This window comes from Meleagris gallopavo, chromosome 1, assembly GCF_905368555.1.
Source record: "Meleagris gallopavo chromosome 1, MGAL_WU_HG_1.1, whole genome shotgun sequence".
Taxonomy (NCBI): domain Eukaryota; kingdom Metazoa; phylum Chordata; class Aves; order Galliformes; family Phasianidae; genus Meleagris; species Meleagris gallopavo.
Window position 1 is genome coordinate 48,126,632 of NC_139404.1, and position 14,031 is coordinate 48,140,662.

At 41.4% G+C, this 14,031-nt stretch overlaps 1 protein-coding gene across 6 annotated transcripts in view; it reads left to right on the forward strand.

Annotated features, from left to right (window-relative positions):
* Positions 1-14,031, forward strand: part of ATF7IP (activating transcription factor 7 interacting protein) — a 103,080-nt gene that overhangs the window by 12,382 nt on the left and 76,667 nt on the right. The window contains exon 1 of one of the 6 annotated variants that reach the window (XM_010710069.4): positions 654-1,021. The exons of the other annotated variants lie outside the window; for them this stretch is intronic. The gene's annotated coding sequence lies outside the window, so the exon portion shown is untranslated. Of the gene's footprint in view, positions 1-653; positions 1,022-14,031 lie in introns of those variants that run through there. 6 annotated transcript variants of the gene reach the window in all.

The following is a 14,031-nucleotide window of genomic DNA, read 5'->3' on the forward strand; positions in this document are numbered from 1 at the left end:
TGGTATGAGCATCGAGCTACGCATTTATTCAGTGTTACTTAATTTATTACAGAATGCTTCCCAAAATTGTTCTGAACAATGCAATGTTCAGCATTCCTGCTTCAAGGTGGCATTTTTTTTTTTTGTGGAGACCATTGTCAGGTTTAATTTATATAAACAGTAGGAGCCACACTTTTGACAGGGGTCTGGATTATTAGTAAGCAGATAGGTAGCTATATATTCTAGAACCTGTAGTTGTCTCAGGTGTGGGGGTGGGGAGCTTTGCTTGGCAATATTCTGCTGCAATTTTGTCTTGAAATGAGGCCCCCTTTATGTAAATTTTTACTGGCGCCAGCTAGCTGTAACTGCAGTCTGGCTCAGCCTCGGCAGCAAGTAACATGTGTTGTGGACTTGCCTTTGCATGGATTGCAGAAGCATTCTGGTGTCTGAGTAGGAAGAGCCACGCTGATGAATTCAAAAAGGATGTACAAGAGAACCTAGGTGTAGTTAGATTGCTGGTGTCTGAAAACGTGGATGATTTTTTTTTTTTTTTTTTTTTTGCCTGCTTCTTTATTTTAAGTATGCTGTCTTCTGCTGAGCTGTAGTAAATTTATGCTTGTTGGTACTACTGTGTGGTATGTGGGAGGTACCTCACTGCACATAGTTGCTGCAGTGCTAATAGTTGGCAGCACAGAAAGCAGCACAAAGAGTTCCGGCTGTGGACACTTGTAGTTGCAACATTCAGTTGGAGGCTGTGGCATGCTCACTGAGCTGCAGTGACACATTGATTCACTTGTGTGAATAAGTGGCAGTTCCAGCGTGCTTTAACAAGCGGATGTAGGTTACTAGCAGAGAGGTACAATAGCATAGCTCAGTTTGGATAGAAAATAATACGCTGCTATATAAACAAAATAAGATCTTAGTATCAAGATGGCTGACCTGGAAGTCTACTTGTAGCTCTTGTTTCTTATGCAAATGAGCTAAATGTCAGTGGCTTATTCAGAGGAGGAAGTTCATTTTGCACGTGTCAAGTTCTCCACAGGTAAGATGAGCTACTGATTTTCTGCATTAATGTTTCAGAGGCTTTTGAAGCTATTTTTCCACTTAGGTGCCCATCCCCCCACATTGGCAAAATGCCAGCTGTATTACATTTAAATCAGGAATTTTTCTGTGAAGCCTGGAAGTCAGTTGTGCTTGCTGTAGATAATTTTGGGCCACTGTCATTACAGAGAGTGCTAACTAGAAATTATTGTAAAATGTTTGCATAAGTTAAACTGAAGACTTCTGAAAAATAATAAAATTTCTAGGAAGTACTTTTTTATTGTTGATAGTGTTTTTTGCTTGGTTCCAACCCCAACTGTCTCACTAGTGTTCTGACTCCATAGTGACACCAGTTGATGCACACAGAGCCATAGCCCTACTGTGAGCCTATCCCTGAACAGGGTGCAGAATTAAGAAGGTTGAATTGAAAGAACTAGATCTTAGTGGTCTTTTCCAACTTTAGTGATTCTATGAACATATCAGTGGTGTGAGTTTCTTTGTTTTTTTGGGGGGTGGGAGGGAGGGCAAGGGGGAGAGGGATTTTTGGCTTCATGTCTTAAGTGGTCTTAAACCACTCGCTGTGGTTTAATTATCATCTTTGTGAGGCGGTAAAGCTTATCAAACCACAGGATGCTGAATTGAGATTTATCTTTCAGTATAAATGCGCATTCACAAGTGTTATGTGAATTTTAAAAAGATGTATTTGTAAATAGCAAACGGGTCAAAATATGATATTTATCTGATCTGCCCCATCAGATGGTACCGAAAAAGACAGTAAGCTCATGTTAAAGCAGCCAATTTTAACTAAATGACAGTACTCTTAATTTCTTAAAGTACTGTGCTATAGTTAGGCACGCAGTGCATGAAAATACTGCTTTGAGCAGATGTGCTAGTTCTGCTTAAATGCATTTGTACTGTTGCCATTTTACAATTAGAAAATAGACAGGATGGGAGACAGGAAAGGGGAGAAGGTAGAAGAAAGTAACTCAATTTGAAAGTCTCTGAGGTGAAGAAGATATATATTGGAGATGCATGAAAAGGCCAAAGAAAATATGGAAAGAGTTGATTACTTATAGGTAGATGGAAGCTTAAGGTAAGGATATGGAAGTGACAGTAGACAGTTGTGTGGTCCAGATGGAAAAATATGATGACTTAAAGGAAGTGAAAAGTAGAGGGGCAAAGTAGGTGGGCAGAGTATCTGAACTTGAAATGAGGCACTGATAGAGACCAAAACTGCTAGAACTGTTCTGAAGTTGTGAATTAAGACCAAGAGAGTTGTGCGTGCTAGAAAAGAGCTACAGCTGGCTGATATTGAGAAGAATTGAATGATAATAGAAAAAGGTATACGTTTGTGTTGATATGATAATGTAAAACAAATACTGCATGTCAGCAACTTGTGCCACGTGATTTTTTTTCCTTGTATCTCATTTCATTTTAAACCTTTAATGCTTACTTTTTTAGTGAGAGAGAGAAAAATAAGTGGTAGATTTTCTGAAGTTCCCAAATTATAGTTAACCATTATTTAGGTTCTCAATGAAGGGCAAATTCTGTTAAAATCTGTCTGGATTTCATTTCAATGTGAAAGGGACAATTCAAGGGCCTTCGCTTTTTTTATCCCTTTCCCCCCCCCCCCCCCCCCTTTGTAAAGCGTAAGTGTGAGAATAGTAGAGAAAAATGGCATTGAGTAGGACATGAAAAAAATGTAGGAAATTCACACTAGTAGAGGTGACCCCGCTGATTCACAGTTGCTATAACAGTGCTGTTGCTAGGAAAATGTTCCCCACACAGTCCACTGTTTATCGACCTGAACAAATGGAAGTGAGAATGCTCCAAATGTGGACTATAGGGTAGCTATGGTAGCACAGTCCACCCAAGATTGGCAGTGTGTTCCACTGTCTTAAACTGGTGTGGGGCCTGGTGTTACCATGTTGCAAGAGAAAGATGGCTGTCTTCTCCGGGCTCAAATTTTCAGACTAATACTTTAGCTTAGTGGTTGGAACTAATGATTTGTCTTCATTCCAGGAAATCCAGAAGGATCACTCCTTTCCTATCCCAAAAGACAATGCACATCACTTTACCTGCTGAGGGCTGCATCTTGAGCTTGTTCTTCGATGGGGAATTCACGTGTTACCATTCCATGGACTCTTGTTTTGACTCTGGCTCATGATGGTGACACCACATCTAGTCACCAGTAATTATGTCAGTCCAGTGAACTGTCACCTTCAGTCTCATGTTGGTTCTGACAAACTTGCATACAGTATTCCTTCTGTTCCTTGAGTGTTTGTGAGACACAGCTTTGCAGTATTCCAACACTGCCGCCGTCAAAACATAAAGCTGTTGCAGTCTTTCCAGTGCACTGAAGCCAATAAGCTGTTAGTACACCATTCCTTGGTCATAATTTATGAGTTTGTGAGGATAAATGGATTGAGGTACTCTTCATTTCCTGATGTGACAGCTGTTCATGGTCATCTGAAATGTTGTTTGTCTTTCATTGTCTTTCATATTGTTGACATTGCTGAAAAGCACTATGGACTGCACTGCTGTGCTCACATGCACATAAATGTTAAACGAGTATTGGTCAGTCTCCATGGGTGCCATTTTTTTTTGCATGGAGGAGTTCTGTGACACACCTTTGCTTCATACGTGCTTCCACATCAGACATCGTTTTGTTAGACCACCTCTCTGCTGCCATCTGTCACATGGCAACAAAACTGAATGCAATACTGTTGGAAAGGTAAATCCTCTACTGCCATACCACCACTATTTGCCTCTCTGTGTCTATCTGGGGTTTCCTCTGTTGCAGGTTGTATCTGTTGTCAGTGTGCTATGAATTTCTGAAGAGTCTGGATTTTATCTTCTGTATAAATGCGGATTTGTCTATTGAGGAGAGCAATTAGTTCTCTTTTAGCGGTCTATTCTTCATGCTACACAAATTCAGCTCTCTACTTTAACCTTATTTGCCATGTTCTCCCGCCCTTAACCATCTTGGTGCTCCTCCAGGTTTTCGATATCTGTTGTGTTAGGGGTTTCCTTCCTCCAAAAAGACATTCCAATTTTGATTTGAAGGCAGACTGAATAGGATTGCTAACTTATGGCACTTAGATGACATAGTGCCTTGAAGCAGCTAACGTATGACGTGATTGCTCTGGCAACTCGCCATCTGCGGGATGGCACTGGCATGACATCTTTCATATAGTCTAAATTTTTCATTATTGTATGAATAAAGTTTTCCACTTGGAACCATTACAACGTTTTACTAGCCTGACTGAGACCTGGCTACCTATTTAACCAAACCTTACCATACTAATGTGGTACTTCCCAAGCTAACTGCAAAGTGAAAAAGCGCTAGTATTGCATCTGCTTTCTTCTATTGGGCAGCATCAGTCATGTACCATACTTGCCACCACAAGAGCTACATATGTATTCGAAGAAGTCTTGCTGACAATCTAAGGCAAATCTGGTAAAAGATTAAAAATTAAAAATTTTCCAGTCTAGGAGACAATCAGTCAACTCAGAAATGAAGGAGGCACTGCGAAACCACTTCAGAGTCTCTTCATTTGTCGCAGAAAATCCAGCTATCATAGAAACTCTCCAGTTAAAACTTGTCTAGCTTAAGTGGTACTACAGTTGATACAGGCTCTCAGTTGGTTTGGACATGCCATAACTATTTCTAATTTAGTAAGAAATGAACTTTCTCTAGGGAAAGATTTTGTTTCTGCCAGAAAAATGATTTTATCCAACACAAAATTAGCACTCATTTAGCAAGGGTGTTGGAACAGCCTGTGGAATAATGAAAGCACTTTAACATCTACAAACCTGGTAAAAGACTGACTAATACTTGAGCAGACAAGAGCTAAAAGTATTTCTCTCCTAGTAGATAGTGTCACTTGCACGTATGCAGAATCCTGAGTGGTTTTTGATTTTTATCACAGGGATGTTTTTTGTTTGATTATTTATTTATTTATTTATTAATCTTAAGTCTGTGAATGAGCACTATGCATTCCTGACATTAATCCCTGTTTACTGCTGACTTTCCTTAGAGGAAGATAGAAGCACTTTGGTGATCAGTACTCCACTTAAGATAAAGCAGAAAACAAACTTTTCTTCCCAAAAAGCTGTGGTAGTTAATTATTCTGTTCTAGTGCAACATATGTAGTAGTTTGAAAATTGTTGATAGCATTTTATTTTTACCCACTAAAGGCCATCTGTGATAGTGCTGTAGCCCCTGCATCCCTTCAGAATACTGTTAGCAGCAGCCTTCTTATAGAGAACTGTGCATCTTGAGAAAATGATGGAAATTTTCAAAATTCATTTACTATTTAAAAATAAATATGTATATTAGTACTTGTGCTTAAACTAGTAACTTCAGTCAGTTCTGAATTATAAAGTTAGCTTAGAATGGTGTATGGGGCTGCTGAATCATGGCCTGAACCTCTGATTAATCACCTGAGGCGAGCAATGAGTCAGCCATAGAGCACAGGTGAAGGCAATTCACCTATGCTGCAGGAAGGGGTGGAGCTTGGCTCCACCTCTCCTAGACCCATTTAAGAGCTGACTGCCAGTGGGGAAGGATCTCTCCTGGAGATCTGTTCCACTGGAGTCTTGTTACGCGAGCCCAGGTTACGGGTGAGTGTCCTTTTTTTTTTTTTCTACTTCAGTATAATAACTGTATCAGCCAAACTTCTGAATATAGTATGTCATCTGTATATTCATTGATTGTACAAATGGTTTGATTTTCTTGAGAGGAAACCATTTGGGTGCCCCCTACATGTGTCATGACGGTAAAGAAGGTTGTTCCAGACAAGATATTTGCGTAAACATTGTGTTCTCATTATTCTGAACCTGAGTGAGTACTATGAACTTGAACACACAATGCTATTGTGTTAAGCTGTGGACCTGATAGTTTGAAAATTTAGCATAAATGGTCTAGGTCTGCCCAAAAATACTACAAAATAATATTACTCAAAATTACAAGAAATCCATAAAATGAACAGATGACTTGTATACAAGAAGGCAACAGATGCTTCCCAGACCTCTTACATATTATGCTGTGCCATGAGACTAGTCAAATGCTTGTACAGAAATATGTCGTGTTCTCAGTATAATATTATTAAGAGATTTAACTAAACTCTTCACCTGGGGGCTGAAGGTTCCTGTTGGCACCAAGCCAAGATAGAAAGATACTTTATAACCCTATAGTTAGCTTATAGAATTGCTTCTTTCTTTATTTATTTTTTTACTGCGCAATTTAAAACCTAAAAAATATTTTCTTTAACTATAGAGCATTTTCAGGCTAATGTTAACTTATAGGTGGATTTCTGATACCCTTCTGCATTTATGAGTAGACTGTCATGTTATGACAAATAATGATAATGTTGTGTATTTTGAAAATGGTGAAAAGCAGCTTTTTTTTTACCCATGAAGCAGATGTTTTATTTCATGAATCATTATTACTGTTAATAAAATCATTTGTTTGGGTGAACAGTCATCAGACAGAAAGAAAAAATGTTAGGTAACTGGAGTTGGAAGTACAATATTCCAGGCAAGTCATTTCTCAATGTCAGTCAATAGGTGAAGTGATTTCTATTTTGTTTATTTTCCTTAGAAATTCTATGAAATTCCTTTAAGCCTGTTTTGGAAAAGTAGGGGATATTAACACATTCAGGATCTTTAATACAAAGTCATTTTGTAAGCTTTTGTGAGCTACTGTTGTGGTAATTAAACAGAACAACCATAGTGGTGAAGTTCATTGTCTGTGTAATCTGGACTTCCCACTTGAGACCCTAGCTGAAGCTTCCAAGAAGATGAACATGGACTTCATATTTGAGTCAAAACTGGGAAATAGTGTTGATTTGCCATCCCTCTCTGTCCTTTCAAAGGGGTTAATGAAACCTTTCCTTATGTACCTGTTTGGTTGGCCGCTGTTTGGTTGGCCGCTGTTTGGTTGGCCGCTGTTTGGTTGGCCGCTGTTTGGTTGGCCGCTGTTTGGTTGGCCGCTGTTTGGTTGGCCGCTGTTTGGTTGGCCGCTGTTTGGTTGGCCGCTGTTTGGTTGGCCGCTGTTTGGTTGGCCGCTGTTTGGTTGGCCGCTGTTTGGTTGGCCGCTGTTTGGTTGGCCGCTGTTTGGTTGGCCGCTGTTTGGTTGGCCGCTGTTTGGTTGGCCGCTGTTTGGTTGGCCGCTGTTTGGTTGGCCGCTGTTTGGTTGGCCGCTGTTTGGTTGGCCGCTGTTTGGTTGGCCGCTGTTTGGTTGGCCGCTGTTTGGTTGGCCGCTGTTTGGTTGGCCGCTGTTTGGTTGGCCGCTGTTTGGTTGGCCGCTGTTTGGTTGGCCGCTGTTTGGTTGGCCGCTGTTTGGTTGGCCGCTGTTTGGTTGGCCGCTGTTTGGTTGGCCGCTGTTTGGTTGGCCGCTGTTTGGTTGGCCGCTGTTTGGTTGGCCGCTGTTTGGTTGGCCGCTGTTTGGTTGGCCGCTGTTTGGTTGGCCGCTGTTTGGTTGGCCGCTGTTTGGTTGGCCGCTGTTTGGTTGGCCGCTGTTTGGTTGGCCGCTGTTTGGTTGGCCGCTGTTTGGTTGGCCGCTGTTTGGTTGGCCGCTGTTTGGTTGGCCGCTGTTTGGTTGGCCGCTGTTTGGTTGGCCGCTGTTTGGTTGGCCGCTGTTTGGTTGGCCGCTGTTTGGTTGGCCGCTGTTTGGTTGGCCGCTGTTTGGTTGGCCGCTGTTTGGTTGGCCGCTGTTTGGTTGGCCGCTGTTTGGTTGGCCGCTGTTTGGTTGGCCGCTGTTTGGTTGGCCGCTGTTTGGTTGGCCGCTGTTTGGTTGGCCGCTGTTTGGTTGGCCGCTGTTTGGTTGGCCGCTGTTTGGTTGGCCGCTGTTTGGTTGGCCGCTGTTTGGTTGGCCGCTGTTTGGTTGGCCGCTGTTTGGTTGGCCGCTGTTTGGTTGGCCGCTGTTTGGTTGGCCGCTGTTTGGTTGGCCGCTGTTTGGTTGGCCGCTGTTTGGTTGGCCGCTGTTTGGTTGGCCGCTGTTTGGTTGGCCGCTGTTTGGTTGGCCGCTGTTTGGTTGGCCGCTGTTTGGTTGGCCGCTGTTTGGTTGGCCGCTGTTTGGTTGGCCGCTGTTTGGTTGGCCGCTGTTTGGTTGGCCGCTGTTTGGTTGGCCGCTGTTTGGTTGGCCGCTGTTTGGTTGGCCGCTGTTTGGTTGGCCGCTGTTTGGTTGGCCGCTGTTTGGTTGGCCGCTGTTTGGTTGGCCGCTGTTTGGTTGGCCGCTGTTTGGTTGGCCGCTGTTTGGTTGGCCGCTGTTTGGTTGGCCGCTGTTTGGTTGGCCGCTGTTTGGTTGGCCGCTGTTTGGTTGGCCGCTGTTTGGTTGGCCGCTGTTTGGTTGGCCGCTGTTTGGTTGGCCGCTGTTTGGTTGGCCGCTGTTTGGTTGGCCGCTGTTTGGTTGGCCGCTGTTTGGTTGGCCGCTGTTTGGTTGGCCGCTGTTTGGTTGGCCGCTGTTTGGTTGGCCGCTGTTTGGTTGGCCGCTGTTTGGTTGGCCGCTGTTTGTCCGGTTTCCTTAACTGTTCAGCATTATTTTTCAGGTGCCATTTTTTCTGCATGGAGGAATTCAGTTCCACACTTTTGCTTCATACACACTCCCATGTCAGAGGCCATTTTGTTAGATTGCCTCTCTCTCTGCTGCCATCTGTTACACGACAACAACATGTAATGTAATGTTGTCAAGAAGGTTTAGTCTCTGCTGCCTTACCACCGCCATCCACCTGGCGGTGTGGGCCAATACAATAAAATAGGAGGCATTATTTCTGAGTAGCCCTTGTTCTTTGAGTAATACACTATTTCTGTAGTACTTTCAAAGGTGTACTTCCAATATTTTGTATCAATGTTGCTCAAGCAGTCCTTTTAACTTGCTGGTTCTAGCTACTTTTTCCTAGTCTTTGCTATTATGTTTATTATGTTGATGCACTAAGAGGCTGAATGAGAAAACTGGTCTGAAGGGTGAGCTGACAAGAAGGGGATGGGGGAAAAAATGCAAGGGGAAGGGAGTACATACTGCTGTGTTTTACGGATTTCTACTAACCGAAATGCCAGAGGGTAGAAATGAGGGACTGAGGAACATGGGTCTGGGATTTATAACTGGAAAAAAACTGTACAGGGATCCTTTACTTTCAGTGTCACTTGAATCCTGTAGTTACATACAGCAATTTTAATAGTGTAGAGGAAAGGTAGTATTTTAAAAGGATAAGGAAATATGAAAACTGTGTAGGGATGGGGTCAGGAAGGCCAAGACTCAAATGGAACTGGACTTGGTAAGGTCTGCAAAGAAGAACAGATACATCAACAAGAAAAGGAAAGTCCAGAAGGGCGTGCTCTCCCTAGTGAGCAATACAGGCAGGCAATACCTGGACAAGACTCAGGTATTGAACTTGTTTGCTTCTGTCTTCGCTAGTGACCTCTCTTCATACAGCCCTCGAGCAGATGGTTCAGAACGTGCGAACTGGGAGGATGCTCCCACTATAAGTGAATATCAGAATTGCAACCACCTGAGGAACTCGGGCATCTGTAAGTCTATGAGTCCCAGTGAGATGCATCCCAGATTCCTGAGGCAACTAGTTGATGTAGCTGCCAAGCCACTCTCATTGATATTTGAAAAATCATGGCAGTCAGGTGGTGGTGACTGGAAAAAAGGTAATGTCACATTCATTTTTAAGAAGGGTAGAAATGATGACCCAGAGAACTGCAGACATGTCAGCATCACCTTCTGGGGAAGATCACGGAGCTTGGACCATGGAGATCCTCCTGAATGCTAAGACATGTTAAGACACATGAAAGAAAAGGAGGTGATAACCACAAGCACTTCACCAAGGGCAGGTCCTGCCTGACCAACCTAGTGGACTTTATGATGGCATAACCGCATAAATGGACAAGGGAAGAACCACTGATGTCATCTGGGCTTCAGTAAGGCCTTTGACGCGGTCCCCTGTAATGTCCTCCCCTCCAAACTGAAAAGATACAGATTTGATGAGCGGACTTTTAGATGGATGAAGAACTGGCTATGAGAACATAGCCAGAAAGCGGTGGTCACTGGCTCAATGTTCTATACTGGGACCAATGCCATTTAATATCTTCATCAATGATGTTGACATTGGGATGAAGTTTACCTTCAGCAAGTTTGCAGATGGCACCAAGCTGTCTGGCGCAGTCAACACGCCTGAGGGACAGGATATCAGTACAGACCTAGGCATGCTTGCAGTGGGCCCAAGTGAGCATCATGAGATTCGGCAAAGACAAGTAGAGGGTCTGCACCTGGGTCATGGCAAACCCCATTATCAACACAAGCTTGGGGATGTAAGGATGGAGCACAGCCCTATTGAAAAGGACTTGGGGGTAGTAGTGGGATGGGAAGCTGGTAGCGTGTCCTCATATCTCAGAAAGCTGACTTGAGTTACATCAAAAGGAGAGTAGTGAACAGGGAGAGGGAAGTGATCCTGCACCCCTGCTCTGCACTGGTGAGACTTCACCAGAGTACTGTGTCCAGGTGTGGAGTCCTCAGTAGAGGAGAGACATGGACCTCTTGGAGCGTGTCCAGAGGAGAGCCACAGAAATGATCTGAGGGATGGGTCATCTCCCTAAGAGGACAGGCAGAGAGCTGGCAGTGTTCAGCGTGGAGAAGGCTCTGGGGAGGAATGGTAGTGGCCTTTCAGCATCTAAAGAGGGACTATAAGAAGAAAAGGGACAGACACTTTAGCAGACTGTTGTGACAAGACAGAGAAAATTGTTTCGAACTAAAAGAGGGGAGATTTAGGTTGGATATGAAGTTTTTGTTTTTGTTTTTTTTACAGTGAGGGTATTGAAGCACTGGAACAGGTGGTCCAGAGAGGAGGTGGAATCCTCATCCATTCACAATCAGGCCGGAGGGGCTCTGAGCAATGTGATTTAGTTGTAGGTCTCCCTGTTCGTTGTAGGGGAGCTGGACTAGGTGACTTTTAAAGGTCCCTTCCAACTCAAATGATTCTATGAAAATGAAAAATATTTTTAAGGACATTATATCCTTTTTCTTGAAGTTTTGGTTTGGTTTGATGGGGTTTGGATTCTAAGAATATTTCTTACTGATTTGCAAACTATTTTTTTTCTTATGTTGACTTGTAGAAAGCTATGTTTCCATAAAATATAAAAATGAGAAAGATGGGTAAATGCATGGAAGTCATGTCATAGTGTGAGGTGGTTCTTTATCGCACTGTTTTTTAGTCTTTCTAAACACCCTTGTATTTTTTTTCCAAGTTGAACGTCTGTTAAAATGCTTTCCTGCCTTTGGTTTCTTCCTTTCTGTTTCCTCAGCATACTCAAATACAACACAGAACGCAGCCACAGAAGGAGAGACAAACTAAATTTTATTTTTTCTTAAATTTGAACATATGTATGGTCTCTTTTTCCCCTGGAGAAATATGAAGTCATCTTAAAAAGTTCAAACTGGAGCAAAATTTTCTGCCTTTTTAAGGAAGATAGCCAGAAATGCTGGGAGATCCCTCCCTCTGTTGGAAAAACCTGTTCTACTTAAAAGAAGCAATTTTTCTTTGTGTGAGTAGGAGTTGAAATAGAAGAATTTGAACCAACTGAAACAATTTCTCAGCTCTCCTGAAGCCACCATAGCAGTGAGGCATTGCCACCACAATGTTGAGAGTAACAGGATATAGTAAGGGTTCATTGCTCACTGTTCATCAGCTTTGTGTACTTCCAAATGGAACTATAGCTATATCATGCCACCAATATCAGCAGTATTTCCTGGAGAAAGAAATCTGGTGGTGGGTTTTGGATTTCATGGTTTAGAGTCTGGTTGAGTATGCTCTTAATGTGATGGAGGACCTCCAGTAAATAAAGCAGAAGAGTCCAGGAGACCCCTTGTGAAATCAGTATTTCAGATATGAATAAAACACTCAAGTTGAAAACAAGCAAACAACTACTTCAGAGAATAAGCCCAGAGTCTTGCCATACAGGGACTTCTACCCCAAATGTTGCTCTACATATTAAGGAATATCAGGAAAGATTAATTTTTTTTATCTTGGGTGAATAAAAAAAAGTGCATCCTTAGCAAAAAGGATACACAACTGGATTGTCTGTTTCATGACCTACTCTGCAGTGAAGAATGAAAAAATCCATCAGGGTTCTGGCTGAAATTCAAAGAAGGAAGAACAGCAGAGAAAGCAGCTTTCTGTCATTCTTACGTGAGAATTTTGCTAAAACGTGCAAAGCAGAATCCTTTTCTCTTGATTAATAGTTTCGAGAGAATATCCCATGCTGTCCATCAGAAAGCGTACGTATATCTGCAATTTTTGATGTAGTTCTAGAGAGAAAAGAGAAAGGAACAACACTACTCTCCTGACCTATATGTCTTCTTCCCTTTTACTCCCATAACTTTCAGTATCCAAAAAAAATCCCAAACAAACAAAAAGCCCATAACATGGAAATCCCTTTAAAAAAAAAAAAAAAGAGAGAAAAGAAAAGAAAAAAAAAAAAAAAAGGAAAAAAACAACCTACGAAACTTTAGGTAGAATCCTTCTTTAGTCATATCACTCTTTTTAGAACAAGAACTTCATAATTAGGCTGAAAGCTTCCTTCAGGCATAACTGAAAGACTGCTGGTGTTACACTGTTGACCTAAAATTATATTCTTTATCTCTCTGTAAGGCTGATATGCTGATAAATTAATAAAGCTTATTACCAAACTACACCACAAATAGAATTAAAAAAAAAAAAATTTTTTGTATCCTTTTCTTCTCCAGTGGTTACCTGTGAATTTACTCTATTGTAGCTACTTATACTAGTGTAGCTACTTCATTTACTTCATTGGACAAATGCTAGCATACATTAGTAATCCATCCTCTGCTAGAAGACAATAAGAATCTTAAATGTTAATCTGATCTCAGAGCCAGGAAATCCTCATTTATAGTTGATGCAACACCAGTTTATTGTCATTACAATGCATGCAAATTCTTGCTATTTGAGGAAAAATATTTATGAGTATTTTAGAAAGCTGGTAGTATTTCAGTTTGATGTTTTCTTGTCATCATGTCATCCTTTGGATAGCTTACTTTTCTATGCGTCTTTAGGTTTTTTTTAAATCAAATGTCACATCTTGAAAGTAGTGTTTTTTTAATCCATTTTCTCATAAGTGGAGGGTAGGATTTTAGTGCTATATTGACACATTCAGAGTCTTAACTGCTCACAGAAAACTGTAGAAATTTGTATTCTTTCAGGGGAGAGAAAAAAATTTTTAGGAGCATCTGTCCTCTTAAAACAGTAAAGACTGATCCTTTGAGGAAATCATCCTATCTAGTGACCTTGCAAGATATGCATTTTTTTTCCGTATAATTTTTTGTGGAGTTTAGAAGGACAATCTATCTAAAATAGCTGGGATTCATGTCTGTTTTTTGAAAAGAATATTCCATAGGAGGGAAAAGAAAAAAAAAAAAAAAAAAACACCACTATTTTAAGTTTACCATGAGTGGTGTCTTTCAGAGTATTTATTGTACATATCGCATAATTGTGTCACTGCGATCCTTAGTGGAGAGCCTCTGGATTCAACAGACAACTTACAGTTCCAGAATTCTTTCTTGACCTTGATCTCATTTGAGGTTTAAAGTGCCTTTATCTAAAAGGTGTCTTTATTTGTCAGGAAGTACACCTGTGTGTTCTTCTGTTTTATTTTAAAATTCTGTCTGAGAATGCCTACACCAAAACATGTTAAGACTGTGTCAGTAGTACACACTGCATATAACTTTCTCAAAGATATATCTGTAGTGTTCTGCAGAAACACAAAGGCGAGTTTTTTCTTTATCATGCAGAAAATATGCATTTAGAGTACATGTACACACAAATTATGTATATTTAATGTGTGTATATTTGTTCAATACATATAAATTCATATACCTTTGTAATATCAGCTATAAGTCTATAATTAACAGAATCTAATTCAGGTTTTTTGAACTGTTTTACTACACTTGTGTATGCTAGGATTTGTTCTTCCCGCAACACAAAAATTGAA